This window comes from Stegodyphus dumicola, chromosome 9 (genome assembly GCF_044657685.1).
Source record: "Stegodyphus dumicola isolate Sdum_Otavi_A_Nest chromosome 9, ASM4465768v1".
Lineage (NCBI taxonomy): Eukaryota > Metazoa > Arthropoda > Arachnida > Araneae > Eresidae > Stegodyphus > Stegodyphus dumicola.
In genome coordinates, this window is record NC_140776.1 from 182,913,291 (window position 1) to 182,933,637 (window position 20,347).

Here is a 20,347-nt window from a genome sequence, read left to right on the forward strand (position 1 = left end):
ACTACAAAGTACTACTACCGCCACCTCCACCACTCCTTGAACAAAGCTCAGATCGCATAAATTTACAAGTGTTAGAGAAAAAACTCAATCAGGATGTTGGTGTTTAAATTTTTGAATTTAATAGTTAAAAATAGTTTGCTTTTTTGCGTACCACCTATATTTCTCTTGCTTACCACTCTTGCGTACGCGTACCACCGGTTGAGAACCCCTGTTCTTAAACTAATGATTAATTCTTAAACTAATAAGGCATCTTATAACTGCTTAGTTTAAAATTGTTCCAAGTGTTTACACTGAAATCTAAATATGAAGATCAGATTGCAAATTTAAAAAATATTTTTATAGTATTTTTTAAAATTTTCTCTATTTTTTAAGAAACTTAAAGCGATTCTTCTACGGGATGTTAGACTGTAATATAAGTTTTTAATTTTTACTATTTTTAACTGTTTAATTTTTTTTATACATACTTTTTTAGTTTTTATAATTTTAGTGGTAAACATTTCTTTGAAAAGTTAAACCTCAGTCTGAAGTTTTCAGATTGTAATTTTTTAATTTTTGCAAAGTTTTTTTTTTCAAAATTATGCATATCTAGTTTTATTTCTGACTGAATTTTTTTTTTAATTGTTTAGGCTAGACCAAGCAATGATTTAAATAATTAATTTAGTTTTCTTACGTCCCCTCCCTCCGATTTATTTTGATTTCAAATCCTCCTTTAAAAGGAAAGATTTCACTGAATTTTAATTTGAAAAAATATTTCTTTTCAAGAAAGGAAGAATAGTGTTTACATTTCCAACAAAGTTATCACATTTATGATCACAATTTTTAAAGTAAATTTTCAATTAATTAGTTAGTTAGTTTTTCAAAGTTAATTAGTTAGTTTAGTTTTCAAAGTTAATTAGTTAGTTTTCAAAGTAAATTTTCAAATTTAAAAGTAAATTTTCAAATTTCAATTTTTCTCTGCTTCGTTATATGTTTCAAAGTAAATTATGTTTTAATTAAAGATGAACAACAACTATACTGAGTTACGGCATTCTTTTCCATGCTCTAAAACTTAGTGTCAAATGTTTTCAATATCTTCTTCTTCTACCTATTCCCCTCTACCAATTCAGACAAAGAGATTGGAATGATATTGAGCATCAGGGAATAATGAATATGGGTCTGGAAGTGACCACGGAATAGAAACAGAAATCTTTTGATTTATCAGCTGCTATTGTGACTAAGCACATGTACAGCAATATTGGAAGGAAAATACTGAACATGATAGAAAAAGAATGTGAAACGAATCCACTGCGAGATGAACTCAGAATATAAGTCGTATGTATGGATAGTTGCAGAATATATAAGCGGTAAGTAAGCCATCTGTTGCAAAATGTAACTAATCATGTCTTGCTAAACATGGAGCATTTTACATCTACCACCAAAATTTTCAAATTAAAAAACATTTTGGAAGGAAATCTGAATTATGCCAAAGCTTAATTAGCCAACATTGAATTATGCCAAAGCACAATAGGGCTATCTGGCTAAAAGAAGGGTAGCCTTCGTGGAGGAATTCCTATGGAAAACTGGCTCGTATTCGCGTTACAATAGAAGAAAAGTAAGAACACGCACATACAGTCGGTTTAAAAAAACCTGAACCCTAGTCGAAACTGCCAATGTTAACACGTTTGCTGCCAACCACGAGTTATCTCGTAGGTCAAAGTTTATAAGGTATTTCTAACACCTTCTTGGCGTGCGTTCGTGGTGTGGTGTTCTGCACGCTGGGCCGGTATTCCAGAGGTTCGTGATTCGATTCCCGGCGAAGGCGATTGCTCATTTTTCATCTTGCCTGCTTCCAAAGAAAACCTAATGTCTCTACAGTGGCGCCCGAACTAAAAGGGTGTTGGATGATGTTTCTCCTCACCCAGGATTTGGCGACTGGTTCCCCTAAAAACGCCAGTAGCCTTTTAAAAGGGAGAGTATATAAGGTATTTCTCGCGCCTTCCTAGCGTGCCTTCGTGGTGTAGTGGTTCTGCAGGCTGCTGGTATTTCCAGAGGTCCGTGGTTCAATTCCCGGCGAAGGCGTTGCTAATTTTTCATCTCTCTGACTTTTTCAATATACCTAATGTCTCTCCAGTGGCGCCCAAACTAAAGGGTGGTGGATGATGATTTCTGCCCATTCAGGATTTGGCGATTGGGTCCCCTAAAAACCCCAGTTGCCCTTTAAAATGGGAAGCATATAAGGTATTTCTCCCACCATCTTGGCGTGCCTTCGTGGTGTGGTGGTCTGCACACTGAGTCGGTATTCCAGAGGTCCGCGGTTCGATTCCCTAAGACCCCGCTTAACGCTGTTTCGTTTAGCGCTGTTTCGGTTTAGCGCTCTTTTATTTTAACCCGGGGATTCTCCGAAATTGTGCGCAGCGCTAGGTTTCCAAATAACATATCCGAAACAGTGTAGTTGTGTTTCTTGCTTGGTGGACGCATTTTTATCATTTGAAACATTTGTTGACATTATTGTAAGTTTAAATTTGTATAATACTATAACGATTAATACGGTGACAAATATTATGATCTTTAGTTTTTATCATGGGTGATAATAAAAAAACAAGAAAAGAAAGCAACCAGAAAAAGCATTTCACTGGAAACTCAAATGCAAGTGATTAGAAGATTAGATTCTGATGAACGTCAATCTCAAATTAGTGCTGCATTGATTTTGGCAACTTCAACAATAAGGACAATTCTTAAGAATAAAGAAAAAATACTGTCATCGGCAACTGCAACTACGTCAAGCTCTGCAACTAGAATTACCCTTTTTAGAAATAACATTTATAGAGGAAATGGGAAAAACGACTGTCTATATGGATTGACGACGAAATTGAACGCAATATGCCATTAAGCCAATCTATCATAATGCCTTCTTGACAAAAAGGCAGAAAATTGGAAACCCAGAATAGACTGAATGATCTGACTGAGAATTTTATTTGTTTTTAAAAGTATATGCGTTTATATTGTTTTTATTTTTGTAAGAAATAAATGTTTGATTTTATTTTTATTAAAAAAACATTATTAAATTTAATGCCTAACCATTTTTTATCCGTCTTCCCCTAATCCCATTATTTACATGTTAAGATAACCTCGCTTAGCGCTGTTTCGCATTACGCTCTACTTCGATGGAACGTATCCCCCGCGTTAAGCGGGGTCTTACTGTATAATATAACTAATTATAAAATAAATAACATAGGAGAATTGTAAAACTAATCAAGCAATTTATAATAATCTTTGTTATAATAATTGTTGTAAAAATCATCAATCTTTGTTATAAGCAACCGCCAACTACGAATACACTTAAGACAGAAGAGAAACACGCCCTCAAATGAATCATAAAAGTGAAGTAACAATCTGTGTTAGGCGTAGATTTTTTTGAAAATGTCACTCGTCAGCGAACGTATTAAACGATCTTGTCTACTCCGCCACTGGTGGGCACTTGAACAAGAAGAGAAAAGGACTGAAAACAGGGGCAGAAACGTTCCGTCTCTTTGATTACGACAAAGCACACTAAGGCTATCTGCCGAATGTCAGAGATGCATTCGTGGAGGATTTTCTGTACAGAAATGTTTGGACCAAAGCTCATGTGGACATTAACCATACGTTACAATCAGCATCTGTAACCGGAAAAAAATATAAATCATGAACAACATTTTTTGAGTTCTTTGAAAGATTCAGGTTCATTGATTTGATAGTGACTTTATAGCTCGCGAATTTCAGCAATAATTTTTACTAATTCTGAGGGAATTATTGAGAATTTATAAATATAAATTTCCCCCCCTTCCCCATTCTCAAATTTCTGAATCTTCTTTTCTAATTTCCTCAACATTTCTGTTTTAATCGTTAGATTATTATTTTATATTTGAATAATTTTTTTAATTCCGCTTTCATTAGTGTGTGTGTGTGTGTGTGATTATGGCAAAGCCTCGAGGGCTATCTGCCTAAGAGGAGGAGGGATGCCTTCGTGGAGGACTTTCTAAGGGAAACTGGCTCGTATACACGTTACACATGGGGAAAACCACGAAAACGCCCATGCAGCCAGCCCGTTCGCGGGATTCGAACCTCGGACCGAACTACCAGCGTTCAGCGACTTTACCGCTCGGCCGCTGGTGGGCTCCGCTTTCATTAGACTCTACACAAAATTATAATATTAAATGTACTATTTAATTCCAGTCAAAAATTGTGAACCTTGATTTACCGCCACTGAAACCAGCTGACTGATTTTTCATTCAGTCAGCTGAAGAATCCACATCAACTGTCTTTCAAGTTCACTCTCCACTATCGTTGAATGGCTAAGCTGTCGATTTGTTCCTCATGTTTAACAGTTCTAGCGGAGAAGCAGGTCACAGAATTTTTTTTTTTTTTTTTTTTTTTCACATATTCTAAATGTTATTCTTTAATATGGTCAAGTCAGCAAGCAAAGAAGAGAAGAGTTGACCTGAAAAATGCGATAGTGAACAAAATTGTAATATTCTGGTTTGCTGAAATAAATATTATAGAGTTTAGTGTTCTTTGGTAGCATAAAGCAATTCGTTCTTTGGTAGCATAAAGCAATTCCTAACTCCTAACAGTCCTTATAAGGTATTTTCTTCCTCCTTCTCTATGCCTTCGTGGTGTGACCGTAGCACACTCGGGGCGTATTCGAGAGGTCCAGGTTCGAGTTCTGGCGAGGGAATTGCTCATTTTTCTTGTGTCCAGCATCGGAAAACCTAACGACTGTATAACGTTAAGCGAATTATCGCTTTATCTAGAAAGAACTACAGAGACTTGGAAAGGTTTTAAAACAATGTTTTTATTAAATCACAACTTGAACATAAAATACAAACCTCGTGCCTACAAATCAACCACCACTTGTGGCGATGTAACTTAAAGTAACAGTCAAATTCAAACTTAGTAGTCAATGACTAGGCAATTGATTTAAGGCGAAGTAGGCTCAAACCTCTCACTGGCGTAACAATTTAAATGATGGCAGCTATAACGCAAAGCCGAATAACACAATCTTATCAGAGCTAGCAGAAACCTAGCAATGTAGCCTCGAGAGGCAGAAACGCGTTCTGTCTTACAGTCCAAAAACCTCAACTTAAACGCTTTCAAACTGTTTTCCTTTCTGATAGAGAAGCGGAATGGAGAAGTGATAGTAAAAATCTAAATCCTTAAATAACTAACATATGCAAAATCATAATAACCTTACAATATAAACAGTCTGTATATTAAGGAACGGAATCTGCGCATGCACATTATAATATAACAAAATGGTATGCGTTTAAATGCGAATCTTAACCTCGAATACCAATGTGTATCACTTTGTTAAAATTCGATTGGTTTAAAAATGTAGTTAGAAATATAAAAGTTCATATGATATGATGCTTATTAAATGCTAACTTTTTCTGATAACGGCCGTATCTGGTAGACGTTTTCAGAAACATTAATACAAATCTTCGGCTGCGAGAATTTTGTGAAACGTTGCGATTTGTCTTGGGATTGTTCCACGAATTCTGCCCTCTGCCCCTCGATAAAATTACTAACAAATCAAAACAAAAACACAACGTCTCGTTGTTGGAAGAAAACAAAAACACAACAAAAAAGGAAGAAAACAAAAATACAACGTCTTGTTGTTGCTCAATGATGATGTAATGTTTCTAAAAGACGGTTGGTACTGTACACTGCTCTAATGTCAATTCCAAGCAATTAGTTGGGAACTAAAATCTAAAATATTTTCAAACAGCTCAAAATACTGCATTAATGCAAAATGGGGTTAAATCAAAATGTAACAGAATTAGAAATTGGTGCTGGAGTCATAATCTATAACTTCACTTGCGTGCTTCTGGCAATAGCGGAGGCACTTGACATGCATAAATCCTCTCCCATATTTGAGCTAGCAAAAGACTCATTGTGTTCCTACAAACAATCCTGGATGGAAGCTCCCTGATCACCAACGGGATCCAATTTCGTCTAAACGAGATTCTAAAATTAGATAAGGACTGCATTCTCCAATGGTTTCGACGCATATCACCATCACAGGTGACGAGAACGTAGATAAACTGGTCAAAGAGGATCGAAATCTCAACAATGCGCAAATGCCACGGCTAGATACAGATTGAAGGAATTTTCAATTCCAATAAAGCACCAGCTCCATAACATCAATGGAGACCGACTTAAAAGTAAAACAGTATTAAATGATATTATAACAGACTTATAAAATGCCCCATATCTCAAACAGCTTAGGGCCTAAGTCTAAATCTGGCTATGGACACAGAATTGACACATTTTTGATTGTCCGGCCATCCTTGCTGGATTGTTCAAAATTGAGGTGTGGTTTAAGAGACCGAACCTCCACGATGATAATATTTCAGATTGCCAAGTCCGTCATCTTCGGCCATGGGAGTATTTGAACAGGCTTCATCGTAGATACGACAACAATAACTGAAGTATGGTTGTTAGCAGATGACTGCTTTATAAACTAATTTATTATTAACTGCCCGCAAACAGTTTTGTTTTGGATGGCATAATAAACACACCACAAGATTTCGAAGTGAATATATATGCTCGCTTTGCTGAATCTACACTCATCTCCATAAAATAGTGATAATGCAAAATCGGGCAAAGGAAAAGTTAGAAGCAAAACAAATTTGACTTATTTGTAAAGCTTATTTATTCAACAAAAGGTAAAGAGCAAAAAAAGATGCTATATGTTTGATATTATTAAAAAAATTAGCGATTTTTTCTCCCTGGAGCAAATTACAAAAAAAAAAACTATTTATAAAAAACCAATATTACATGGTTGGTATGATTGTTAATATATTGTTTGTCTCCCAGACGATGCAATACAGTCCGTACAACGCCTAGGCATGCTGAGTATCAAATTATCGATCTGATCTTGGGGGATATTACACCACTCAAAAAGCAATACTCTCCGAAGTTTCGGTAGACATGTAAGAGGAAGTTGACGGGCTGCAACTCGTCGGCCAAGCATGTCCCACACATGCTCTACTGGATTGAAGTCCGGTGAGAATGCTGACAAGTCCATACGGGTGATATCCTCCGATTGAAGACATTCGCTTACGATGTTTGCACGGTGAGGACGGGCGTTGTCATCTATAAACGCAAACTATGCGCCCATGGCGCCCCGAAACAAACGTACATGTTGTTCCAAAATGACGTCCCGATAGATTTGGCTTGTCATGGTTCTAATTTGAACATGCAGGTCAGTTCTGGAACCCAGAATAATTCCACTCCAAACGAGCACTCCTGCACCACCGTAACGGTGTCGTTCAATGATGTTTTTTTGGTGGTAACGGGTACCTGGAGCTCTTCGTATGAAAGTCAGGCGAGAATCAGACTGCAAGCTAAACCTGGACTCGTCGGAAAACATCACACAAGCCCACTGTTGCGGTGTCCACAATGCATGCTCTCTACTCCAGGCTAACCGCTGGCGACGGTGAGTTGCAGTAAGTGGAACGCATCTGACAGGTTTACGAGCATATAGACCAATCTGCCCTAAGCGTCTGTACACGATCTGCCTTGAAATTGTCGTACCAGTGGCTGAAGAGAGCTGACGAGACAGGTCTGAGGCTGTGCTCCGCCTGTTTCTTTTGGCAGTAACTGCCAAATACCGGTCCTCATTCGGCGTTGTAACTCTGGGGCGACCTGTGCTGTAACGTCTACTCACATTACCATCATCTTGGAATCGTTGCCAAAGCCTGGAGATGACACTCTGGGCAATTCCAAGTTCGTCTGATACTTCCAGTTGGGTACGCCCACATTCCAGACGGCCGATAATTCTACCACGTAAAAAATCATCCAAATGCGTCCTTTGTGTCATAACTATTCGGTTATTCCACTAAAATGTTTATAAAGCGCCTGCGAACAATTTTACTTCTTTGCCTGTATTCCTTATATATAACTCTCTTACACTCTCGTCATTGTGACGTACCATCGGTGTCATCTGTTACTTCTTGAAATTTGCATATGATTCTTGAAGATGTGCGGAGTGATTTTACAGGTGATATATTTATTTTAGAGTTCGATTTCCGCGTGACTGCGAATTATCCTTAATTTATGGACATGAGTGTAGATAAGAAATAAGTTTCTGAATGATAGTGAAGTAAATCTCCGCAGTTTAGTCGGAAAAACTGTAGTAATATTCAGTATCACAATGAAAATTACATGCTAGACTCCAATTTACTTTTAATTTTAGATGCTTTTGAGTTTATTTTACTTCAATCCTGCAGCTATAGCGCAGGACGGGTTTAAAAAATTTCTTTTTTTATTTTTGCCTCTTATAAAGTTTATTTATTTATTTATTTATACATTATATATATAAACAAGAAAATATGAGCTCAGTACCATTTTTAGCCAATTTCTTGAATGTTTTTCGACAAAGAGGCATAGCTGAGTTTCTATATATTTTACAGCTCCAAATTATCATTGTTAAAAGAATTACGGTAAAAGTAACAAAATTGTGTTATCTTTATTCTCCTTCAATATTTTAACCCATATTTTTATGAACACTGATGCAGATTAGTATTTTAATATTTTAGTATGAACGAACTTCATACATTCAGTAAAATGCACTTGCACATAACCATTCAAAAGATTCCATAGGGAAATCTAACTCTGAAAATAAAAAAATAAAAGTAACACTGTCTTTATTAGCATACACGATACAAAACATCACAGAAAAAACCCATAAAAATTTGTATGCACAGCGGATGGAAAAGGATAAGGCAATTCGGAATAAAGTCAGTTGCTCTGAAGAGGTAGAATTAAGTCTTAAGACAGTGTCATCTTCAAGAATTTCATAGTTGAAATCCTCGGCATAATCAACAATAGCGGAAGTGGGAAGTTGAGAAATTTGCGTTAATGTGATTAGCATATTCATAAAGCTCGTAAGTTTTTAAAGTTTTACGCAAAAGCATATTTATAACATTATAAAAGGATGTGGTCTTCCAAAGGAACTCTTGAAAACTTTGCAGTTTTTTAAGTTTCTTCTTGCAGCTGCAGCTCATGCCGAGAAAGCATATATGATGAGGGGCCTAATGATTGACATAGATCCTCTCCTATTTTTGAGCAAGCAAAAAGACTTCGTTGCGTTCTGTGACTCACTACAAAACAATCCTGGATGGAAGCTCCCTGATCACCAACGGGATCCAATTTCCTCTAAACGAGATTCTAAAGTTAGATAAGAGCTGCATTTTCCAATGGTTCCGGCGCATGTCAACATCACAGGTAACGAGAACACAAATAAACTGGTAAAAGAGGATCGAAATCTCAACAATAATAATAGCGTAAATGGACGCAAATGCCATGATGCCTCCGGACGCAAATGCCATGACTAGAAACAGATTGAAGGAACATTCAATTCCAATAAAGCACTAGTTTGACAACATCAATGGAGACCGACTTAAAACTAAAACCATAGTCACGCTTAGAACAGGGAACCTGAAAGAACATCACAGGGACCTGAAAATTGGCAGAGTGGGTATGGATATGGATATGGATATGAAGAAATGTGGTGGACACCCATTGTTTAACCATTAGCAATGTGGGTATTGTCCAGCCACACTAGATATCCAGATAAATTACACCCCACAGGATCCTGCCAGGCATTGCTTGCAATGCTTTGTATTTTACCAGACCGCGGCCAGTGCCTTTCTTTTTCTCTCATTGGTGTTTTTACAATTGGTGCCTTTCACACTTACATACTATGGATGGCAGCTCCAGGTCTGCTTGCATACTATGTTTTAAGAATAGCTTTGTTATATTATTCTAGGTTGTACTGCATAGCTCAGTGCCTCTTGTGAACAAGAAGTTCATTATAATTATGATTTTTTCGGAGATGGATGTTCTTGATAGCGTATCTAATAAAGGGAGTCACTTCATTCTCTGAATTCGGGACTTTTAGATGATGGACAGAGTGGGTAGGAAGACCTACAGAAACTGTGGTAACTGTCCGGACACAAAAAGAGCTGTATTTACGTATAAGCTACACAAGCTATAGCTTAGGCCTCCCCAAAAGATTAAAATATAATATAAATAGTATTAAAATATATTATAACAGACTTATAAAGGTTCCCATATCTCAAATAGCTTAGGGTGTTATCAAGTCTAAATCTGGCTCCGGATACAGAATTGATAAATGCACACATGTTTCATTGTCCTCCATCCTTGCTGAATTGTTCAAAATTGAGGTCTGGTTTAACTCTTTGCGGCACAGTGTGTCGGGTCCGGACACACCTAAAAATTTCCTTCTGTACGCGAAGAAAAATTGAATGAAAAAGGATTTATAGGTTATTCGGAACCTTCTTTATTTATAGTAGATTGCAGCTCAACACAAACCAGTCTATATATTTTAGTCCTGTTTAGTTTTTTAAGACCCTCATTTTTCAAAGAAATCTTCCAGATTTTTTTAGGTTATAAAAGGAATTGTTTGAAAAGAAATTTCTATGTTATTTTTTAGGTGTGTAAAGGTGCCCTAGGTGTTTAGGTGCCCTAGGTGTTTTAGGTGACTTGGTGTTCCCACACCGGGCTCACCGATAATCTAGGACAACTGAGAGTCTGTATTCTTTGTTTCTCGGCATCTCATCGGCCAGTACCTTGACAACAATGCTCGTTTCAACACTCTTTTCGAAGCTCTATTCAATCAGTGTGTCCACTTTGGGCACATCCACAGAATTAAAACGATAAGTGCTATCTTCACAAAATTTTACTTGCGTACTCCTCTAGGTCTAATTAGACTGCCTACCGTTCTTTTAAATCAAAACTCCAACTTTAAAAGGTAGCGTGCCAGAAAGGGTTAAGAGGCCGAACCTCCACGATGACAATATTTTGCAGATTTCAAAGTCAGTCGTCTTCGCCTATGGCACTGTTTGAATAGGCTTCATCGTTGCCATTCTAGCTCAAAAAGTCCAGGGAAGAACTTTTGCCGCCAATGGGTTTTAATTACAAGAAAACAGTATGTGCTTTGAAAAAAAAAAAAACCCTTTTTTTTATTATTCCGTGCAAGATAGCGATTTAAATTGACTTTCATGTAGTAGACAAAGATTTAATTCACAGTATGTTTGATGTTTTATTGTGTATCTTCTCTTACCAACCGAAAACGCAAAAAAGACTGTGCTTATTCTACTAATAATATGTGAATGCCGAAATGGCTTAAGATAAGATTTAATTTTTAGACTGCAACACAAAAGGCAAAATTAATAAATATCAGGCATGTTTTTACTGCACCGAATTCTAATAGCTCTTCATTTAGATAGTATTGATAATACTGTATTTAAGTCACTTATACAGATGAAGCAGGCTAATTTTGAATATAAATTTTGCAAAAAGGCTTCCTTGATGTTAAGTGTCGTTTTTTAGTAAAACTCTGCCGATTTTTAAAGTGTCCTGAGTCAGGACGCTGCAAAGATATGAGAAGCGACCATAAATTTGCTCTTTAATTAATGATTCTTACGCTCTAAGAAAGAAAAAAAAAGCAATAAATCATAAAAGTATGTTGATAACTCTAGACCATCCAAACAAAAATATTTACAATATCTCTGCTTTTGTAATAATTATAGATTGAGTATCTAAAGAGACGGATCACACATAAATTAATATATGAATTAGATGATACTTTTTCGAGTGTCAAAAAAAAAAAAAAAAAGAAACTCTTAATGTAATGCATGTTACTGTTATTCCTCTTAATAAGCGTCGATATTATTAAAACAAATTAGATATCACATTTTAGCCACTGCAGAAACATTTTCCTAAATAACTATTAAGCATATTAAAATCTAGATAAATGGCAATGTATTTTATTTTATTAGAAAAAAGCTCATTTATGATTCTTTTTCGTTAAAAGAAATTCGAAAATTATTAATAAGAACTAAAATGCAAACATTGCTTTGCTCAATTAATTTTCTTTACACATGCATACACTTATAAAAGGGTGGGGGGAAAGAAGAGTAAGCAAGGGGAAATTAAAAGAACTCTTTTTCCTTTCGAATGCATTTTCATATTTCCAAAGCACTTTCCCAAGATCGTTCATACATTAAATATTCCATTCTTTAATAATTGTTTAACATTCTTTACTAGCAAAGGCAAGTACAAAATGAACATTAAATATATATTTAGCATATAACGAACGATGCAAAATGCTAATTTACCAGAAGGAGAAAGTACTTACTTCATTTGTTTATATTCGAACACAAAGCTTACTCAAACAGAATAATTAATTTGCATGGTTTACGTTGGTTTCCAAATTGTATTTATGCACATTAAAATTTACATGCAGCAATAAATCATATAAGAAAACAAAAGTGTGAAATAAATAAATTTTAATTTGTGAAAGCATACGATCTAAAACAGGTGCACCAAAATGATTCAAATTTCCCTGCATTAATTTAAATTAAAACGAATTTCTCATTTTAATTTAAAATTCTTGACGCAGTAAACGCAGCTAGCCAGAAATGATGAAGGCCGGTAGAAAAAAAGCGCGGCAAATGCGCAGTAACCCGTTATTCTAAAGTTGCGTTGTAAGAAATAAACCATAAGTGCTGCGTAGGTAGAAGAATATGCAGAATTAGTGATACAAAATACAATATTTAACTATCGAAGTTTTCTTATCATTGAATTACAAATGACGTTAGAAGTGAAATTAATATTAGCATTCTGACTTCTAAACAAAATTCGAAGAATAACGGATACAGATTACATTCTCGTAACGGCTGTGAAATAGCTCGATGGGAAAGTAAAAAAAAGTTTTTCAATTTCTAAATTCGAAACTCAAAACATTTCTTTGTTTATTTCTTATACATCAAGTTTTTATTAGAATAAATATCACATCTTTTTCGCCGAAGATGAATCCTAACGACGCACTTTCACCGTTGCTCTAGTTTTCTATTACCTGAGACGAAAAACATGTAAATATTTTTCTTTGTTCTTTCAAACTGGTAAAATAAAATGACGTTAACGAAACGCAAATAAAAAGGAAAGCAGAGGGGACTTACCGGAACCGGGAAGTTATCCCGACAATTGTACCGCTCAACTTCCGGGAACGCAGCATTTCCTAAATAAATCGTTGCTATCTCTGTGTTGAAACTAAGCGGACAATGACTCCCCTGTTTGCCTAGACGGACAATAGAGGGCGCCACGGCTAACGAGACAAGCAGATGCAAAACTGTGTCACTATTATTTTTCTTCGCTAAGAAACAAAGCGAGGGGGGCTCGCCAGCATTTGTGTTGACGTCTGCGACAAACCCGTCTCTTAATGTTTTTTTTTTTTTTTCCGAATTTGCACGTGCGTTGAGTGCACTGTACTCACACAACTTTCAAATTTAATTTAGAGACATACGTCAGAGAAGCGTATTTCTTTTACATCTACTGGCGAAATAAATATAGTGTACTCCTCATTGTCACCAACTCTTCTAGATTAAGAGTAACTAATAATTTTGACAGCATATCGGTACTGAACACCCCTCTAGAAAATAACAACATCCACTTAACATCAAAATCGTACGGAATCGCATGTAATTATCGGTAATTTTTCGTTCGCCGGCGCAAATCTCGCCAAGCAGGTTTTATTGGCGACAAACACACAGTATACACATAAAAAAATGTTAACAAATGTTAGTTCTAAGAATTTTTTATTTTGAAGGCATAAACATTTTAATATCATTTAAATTTTTGTAAAAAGACAAAAAAATAAAGGCAATATTTTTTGCAAAAGGACATTAATATAAAAACTTACGATGATCTCATAGTTCACCATTCTGATTCACCGGTTCATACCACGTGACCCCAAGTGATCTCATCTCACGTAAACTACGCTACAAAAATTTAATTCTCTCAGTAATTAATTACATTAATTTCAAGTTAAATCTTAAATGAAATCTTATGGAATACAAGTTTAAATGCAAGAATTGATTCAATTCGTATGAATAGCTTACTCAGTAATTATGTAAAGTCGCAGTACTTTACTTCGGTAGAACATTCTCATTAGAATTGATGAACTTAACCCTTGATTTCGCTTTTTCTATATCTTCGCCTTCGGTTGAGTCATCCTAATTGACTTAATTACCGCGAATGGCCTTAGCCATAAAATGATTTATCTGGTAAAAATTCTATGTAATTGTATGCCAGTATTAAAAGAAACAATCAATCCGATAAGAAATGGCTGCTACTTGTTTTGAAAATGAAGCTTAAAAGGTTACAAGCGAGGATATTCCGTTTGGCATCGGTTGTACCATTTTTGGCGACTTTATCGCCTGCGCCGGCAAAATGGAAAAATACTAACAGCATCCACTTAACATCCAAATCCTCCGGATTCTCATCTTAGACAGGACTGACTGTATGTAAGGGATCCATAGACAGGATTTACTGTATGTATTAACAAAATTCCGATGCAGCCCTCGCGGGATGCCGCGAGAGTTGTGTTGCTCTAGATAGGTGCGGGTACCGGACGACACCCGATTTGTCATACAAAGCCGTCCCGGGGGTCCGGCCCTGCACTCACCTGTATGTAAGGGATATATGTTATACCTTATATTAGAAGAACTGAACGAAACCAATCATGAATAGTTACACCAATAACTTGAATATAATTTCATGGAACGCGCATGGCCTCTCTCAGAAAATTTCTGAGTTGAAAGAATTTATAAATGAGCATAGTCCTGATGTTATCCTGTTTTCATACATGAACACGTCCTTGGCCCTCAATATTCTTTTCATATTGCTAACTATGATTTGCATAGATATGACAGACCCAGAGTAGTACATATCGGCGGGGGAGTAATTTTGTTAATTAAACGCTCCATTGCTCATTACAGACTAACAATCCCACAGCTTTTAGCCTCTGAGGCCGTAGCTATCACCGTCATACCACCCACAACACCACCCATCACTTTAGTCTCCTTCTATATACCACCAGTCTATACCACCAGCAAAACATGTAAACGAGATCGTTGCAGACTTAGAAACGATATTCAACCTCAACAATCGAGTCATAGTAGGAGGAGATTTTAACACTAAACATCATCTTGGAACTGCAATTCTGATAATGCAGCTGGAAGATTGGCTGTGTTAGCACCTCTACAACTTTGCTAACACAGCCAATCTTCACATTGCAGTTCCATCCTCACCAACACGCTATGGCCCTAAATCAGCCACCACCATTGACTTTTTCATGTTAAAAAACATCCGAGCACCATCTAACATTGAAACGTTAGATGAATTATCCTCGGATCATAATCCAGTCTTCATAGAACTGGATGTTATAAGCCATAGTACACCAGACAAAACAGCCGTTATTACAAATTGGTCTAATTATACCAAAGCTCTAAACAACACTCACCACACAGCCAAAACAATACATACGAGTGATGAGTTAGACGTTTTAGTTACCAAATTTACCAGTGATCTAACCTCCGCATATCAAAATAATACCAGACAGATTCCTACCAAAACCTTTGTTCAAAATCAAGCCCTTAAAGATCTGATTAAAAAGCGAAACCAGGCCAGAAAGCAATGGCAGAGATCAAGGCATCCGGATGATAAACGACTGCTCAATGCTTTACATCAAGAAGTCAGAGATCAAACTTGAAAGCATGCACAAAAACGCTGGGCTAGCTAAACCTCGAAGGGCTATCTACATATGATAACTCCATTTGGAAAGCTACCTCGAGGCTAAAGAGATGCTACACAAATATTCCGTCCCTTAAAGGCCAAAATGGGATCGCATACACAGAAACTGAGAAAGCTCGGTCTCTTGCAGATCACTATGCTACTCAGTTTACAATTAACAACATTCCTGTTGAACATACTGTTGCTGATACCATCACACAACTCCTCTCAAAACCACGCACAAACAACAGCATCGGAGTCAAACCATTAGATGTTTTTAGCTATGTTGAAAAAATGAAATAAAGAAAAGTCCAGGACATGATAAGGTTACAAATCTCATGATTCAAAGAATGGGATTCTTGATGATCTGCAGGTTAACCCATATCATTCAACTAATTTTCGACCTGAGATATTTTCCTCTTCAATGGAAAACTGCGGTCATAGCCCCAATACATAAGCCCGGAAAGTCTCCGAATCAACCCGAGTCCTACCGACCAATTAATCTATTGCCTGCATGCAGCAAAATTGCTGAATTCATCCTGCTGAACGAAATCAAAACAGTATTGGGAAGCCGAGGACTTCTTATTACACAACAATATGGATTCCGAAGCAAGCATTCCACAGTCTATCAGTTTTATAGAGTTACAGAAACAATTTCTACAGGACTCAAAGAAAAAAGGCATACAGCTTCAATATTCCTTGACATAGCCAAGGCATTTGATCGTGCTCGCCGCCTGCCCTGGGTAATCCAGTTTGAATTAGCAGACACCTTTGCACAAATCATTTTAATTACGATTTATAATATCTAGGACAGCGGTCATTTCGTATGACCGCCGGGCTTCCTAGTAACGAAATAAGGTTGACAAGGAAGATAGCTAAAAATAATATTGAATCGAAAAATTCGATAAAAAGTTCCATCTTCCTTTATATCAACTTTGCTATAATTTATTTTACACTTCAGAAGCAATTTTTGGGTTACAAGCAAAATTACAAGTCATTGTTAATATCGTCGGTTTTGGATTACATGCAAAATGACTTAAGGCAATTATAAACTTGTGAGATAAGAAGTTTTTGTAAGTTCATAAATCAAAACGTGTACGAAGCTGTTTCAAAGAAATGTTAGAAAAAGATAGAGATAAGTAAGGTACTTTTTATCACCTTTAAGAACCGTTATAGCAAAACCTCGTGTCGCCCTCTGTTGGCTAACAAAAACACAAATATAACTAATACAGATTTATACAAATAAATCATTTTTCAATAAAAATACATGAGACATGATTTCCTGTTTATTACGTTGAGTAGTGACGTGGCATTTACATTGTAGCTAAATGTACTTACGCTATATATAATACGTTAGAATTATTTCATTAAATGTAAACTTGATATCTTATAATAACTTATTCTGAAGGCTGAGTAATATTCTATTGTAAATTAGATTTATAATAAAAATCATCTGCAAACATTCTTTTATGATATTAGGTGTTTATCATCAGCTTGATGCTTTTCTTTAATTGCGTCAACAAATGACCTGATTTAAATTTTATTAAATAATGAATTTGGTTAAATAAAAATTAAGGCAAAGTGCTTCTCATACCGTGGAAATAAATTCATTCTTTAATATTGACTCGTGTTCATCTTAGCCCAATAAAGTAAAAGAATAAATCCTTTATATGAGATTTTTTATTTCATGGTGCATATAAAAGTTGCTTATATAGCTGCAAATTTTTGTATATATTAGTTTGTATGTATTTTTGCATTGTTATGCTTTAAAAAAATCATTTAGTTCATTTTATATTAATATGCAAATTTTATTAATATTTTATTTATATAAAAAGTTATTTATAAATTTATTATTGCATTTTATTCATAAAATATTTATATATATTTTATATCATTATGTTTAAACAAATATTTAATTCTCGAACTAATCTACAATATCATTTAAATTCAGAAGCATAAGCAAATCAAGTGCAAAATCTATCCATGAAAATAAATCTACTAATTTAATAAATTAAAATTAAATTAAACAATTTTTTTTTTAAAATTGCATATGTGAATGACCGTAGAGTAGGCAGGAGACAGACTTATCAAGGGGAAGTTGCCTCCAAACCTAACTCTCCAATCATTCAATTCGTGTTTCGTCATTCATGCAGGCAAGTTAAATTCAATTTATTCTTATAGTTAAATTCAGTTTATTCTTATTACTTTTTTTTAATTAAATTCAATTTATTCTTATGAAACAATTTTATATCATTGTGTTTATTTATCGTATATTTTATTTAAATTTGTTCATTTCATGCTCTTGAGGGCAACTCTATGCTTTATCTCATGTATTTTGTTAATGATCTTTTAATTCTGGATCGATTGACATTTGGATTGCGAAAGTAGCTGGAACCATATGTATGGGAAGAAACTCTTCCTATCCGGCTTCAACGCATCTGGTGATTTCTTGCCAACTTATTAACATTTTGGAAGTTTTCATAAAATGCCTTTTTGAGGCCCTGGCAGCAATTTTCTTTTCCCTCTCGAAGCTTCCAGAAGTGTTCTTGAAGTTCCTTTGAGGAGTCGTATAATAAGAGGCTGTGAGCAGCCGTCAGCTATTTATGCGCTATTTTAAGATCTTCATTTATTTCTAAAAGCTTTGTGATAGCTTAGACGCGTTGTGTTTAGACTGATAACATTCTTATCTCTATACCAAAATACATCTAAAATTGATTGAATTCAAGAAGGAAATCATACAGCTACTCTAACATCCTCTATTGGGGCCTTAATGTTATGCTGAAGTTTAACAGTCAGCAAGGCCTGGCGGTACACAAGCAAACTGTACACTGCGAGGACAACCGCTCGAAATTACCCAATGAGATACATTCCGATGACCTCATTGATCACGTAACTTATGTATACCTTTTGTAAACAAACAATGCAGATGTCCTCAGAGATCACGTGGCTTATGTACAGCTAATGCAAACAAGCGAGGTCATTCTTCCTCTTCTTCTCTTGCGGAATGTATCTCATAAGAGTAAGTTGTAGATTGTAACCCTGCCATCCGTGATGATGTCACATGGCTGGAAGTGAGGCCTACGTAAGCTATGCATCATAATCAAAATTAAATATGTCTTTTAATGCAAAAAGTACAGTATATGAATTCGGTTTACGCACATCGCATATGGTAATAGCAATATCTAGTAACAACTCAGACAGTAGCAGAGTGTAAACAAACTTCAAGCCGTGTGACATCTTCATCGTTTTGATTCGTATTGGTTGATTGTTTGAGAGTGGTTGTCCTAGCAGGGTACAGTTTGTTGATATGCGGTCGGGCGATAACTAATATGCCTTTGCTATCAATGCGCAGAAATCGCAGTTGCTCATTATCCGTAAGAAGACTCCTAGAACCCCTTTAAATGTGACTTTAAAACTTTTTGACATAGATGTGCCTATTGTAAATAAGGCTGTTTATCTTGGTGTCGCCTTGAATAATAAACTCAGTTGGAAAGACCCATGTGAATAAATCCAAAAGTAAGGCCATGGCTGCGGCGGCCACACATAGAGATATAAATAAATTGCAAATTCTCCAAAACAAAGCCCTGCGTTTAATGACAAACGCACACTACTTTGTCTCTAATGACACGCTTCACAGAGACCTAAAAATTGAGCCTGTTGACAAATTTCTTCACCGCACCAACAGCAGTTTCTTCGATAGAGCTGTCAATTGCCCGTACCTTGCTCAATTCAACACGTTTGATTATATACCTCTGCAAGAGGACTACAAAATAAGACCGTACGCTGGACATATCACGAGGAATGCAAATTTCCCTACTTAATTATGATAGCGCACGAACACTTTGTACATATGTAAATATTTATTTTAATTGGATTTGTATTTTATTTTGTAGCTTATTTGTGTATTTATGTACCCTGTAAATAATTTTATTTTATTTTAACTTTCTGTGTATTGTTTTATACATGTATATGTCACGAACAGACACTTGTCAGACTGCGCGACACCAGCCTCTCCTTAGCATTTCTCCCCTTGTGACGCATGGTCACCTCCTCTCACCTACCTCCGATGCCTCCTTGGTCCGTCCTGTTTTTACCGTCATGTGCCCATACGGCTAATTCTATCATTGAGCAGGACACGTCGGATATCTCTGCGATACCGGTATGACTGACTGACTGACTAATATGCCTACTCGGATGTACAGATGCCGGCCTTGCTTCAGCCCATATCTGCTAAAGGCGCTGTATATTATTACTGCCTTACATTCAAGCCATTTAAATATTTATTCCACAATAATCTACTTCTGTTCAGAACAAACTATCAACGAACATTGGTGCTTGCATTGTTTTGTTTCATTACAGATCATACCTCGTGTTTTCTCTATTTTGTTTGCTATCTGTATTTCATCAGAATTTTCATAATACATATGAAAGTTAAGATAGACTGCTCTGAGTTCTAAAGCCAATGAATGTTTCATTTATAATTTACAGAAAAGCAAAATAAATAAGAGATAAAATGGATCTGTAGCTAGTGGAATTATTTCAGTTTTTGCAATGAGATACATTCCGCAAGAGAAGAAGAGGAAGAATGACCTTGCTTGTTTGCATTAGCTGTACATAAGTCACGTGATCTCTGAGGCCATATGCATTGTTTGTTTACAAAAGGCTTACATAAGTCATATGATCAATGAGGTCATCGGAATGTATCTCATTGTAATAATTTTAAATGAAT

At 35.9% G+C, this 20,347-nt stretch overlaps 1 protein-coding gene across 1 annotated transcript in view; it reads right to left on the minus strand.

Annotated features, from left to right (window-relative positions):
* Nucleotides 1–13,146, minus strand: part of LOC118187135 (hormone receptor 4-like) — a 310,713-nt gene extending 297,567 nt beyond the window's left edge. Inside the window, exon 1 of the mRNA XM_085824437.1 lies at nt 13,008–13,146. The gene's annotated coding sequence lies outside the window, so the exon portion shown is untranslated. The remainder of the gene's footprint in view (nt 1–13,007) is intronic.
* Between the last annotated feature and the right edge of the window lie 7,201 nt (nt 13,147–20,347).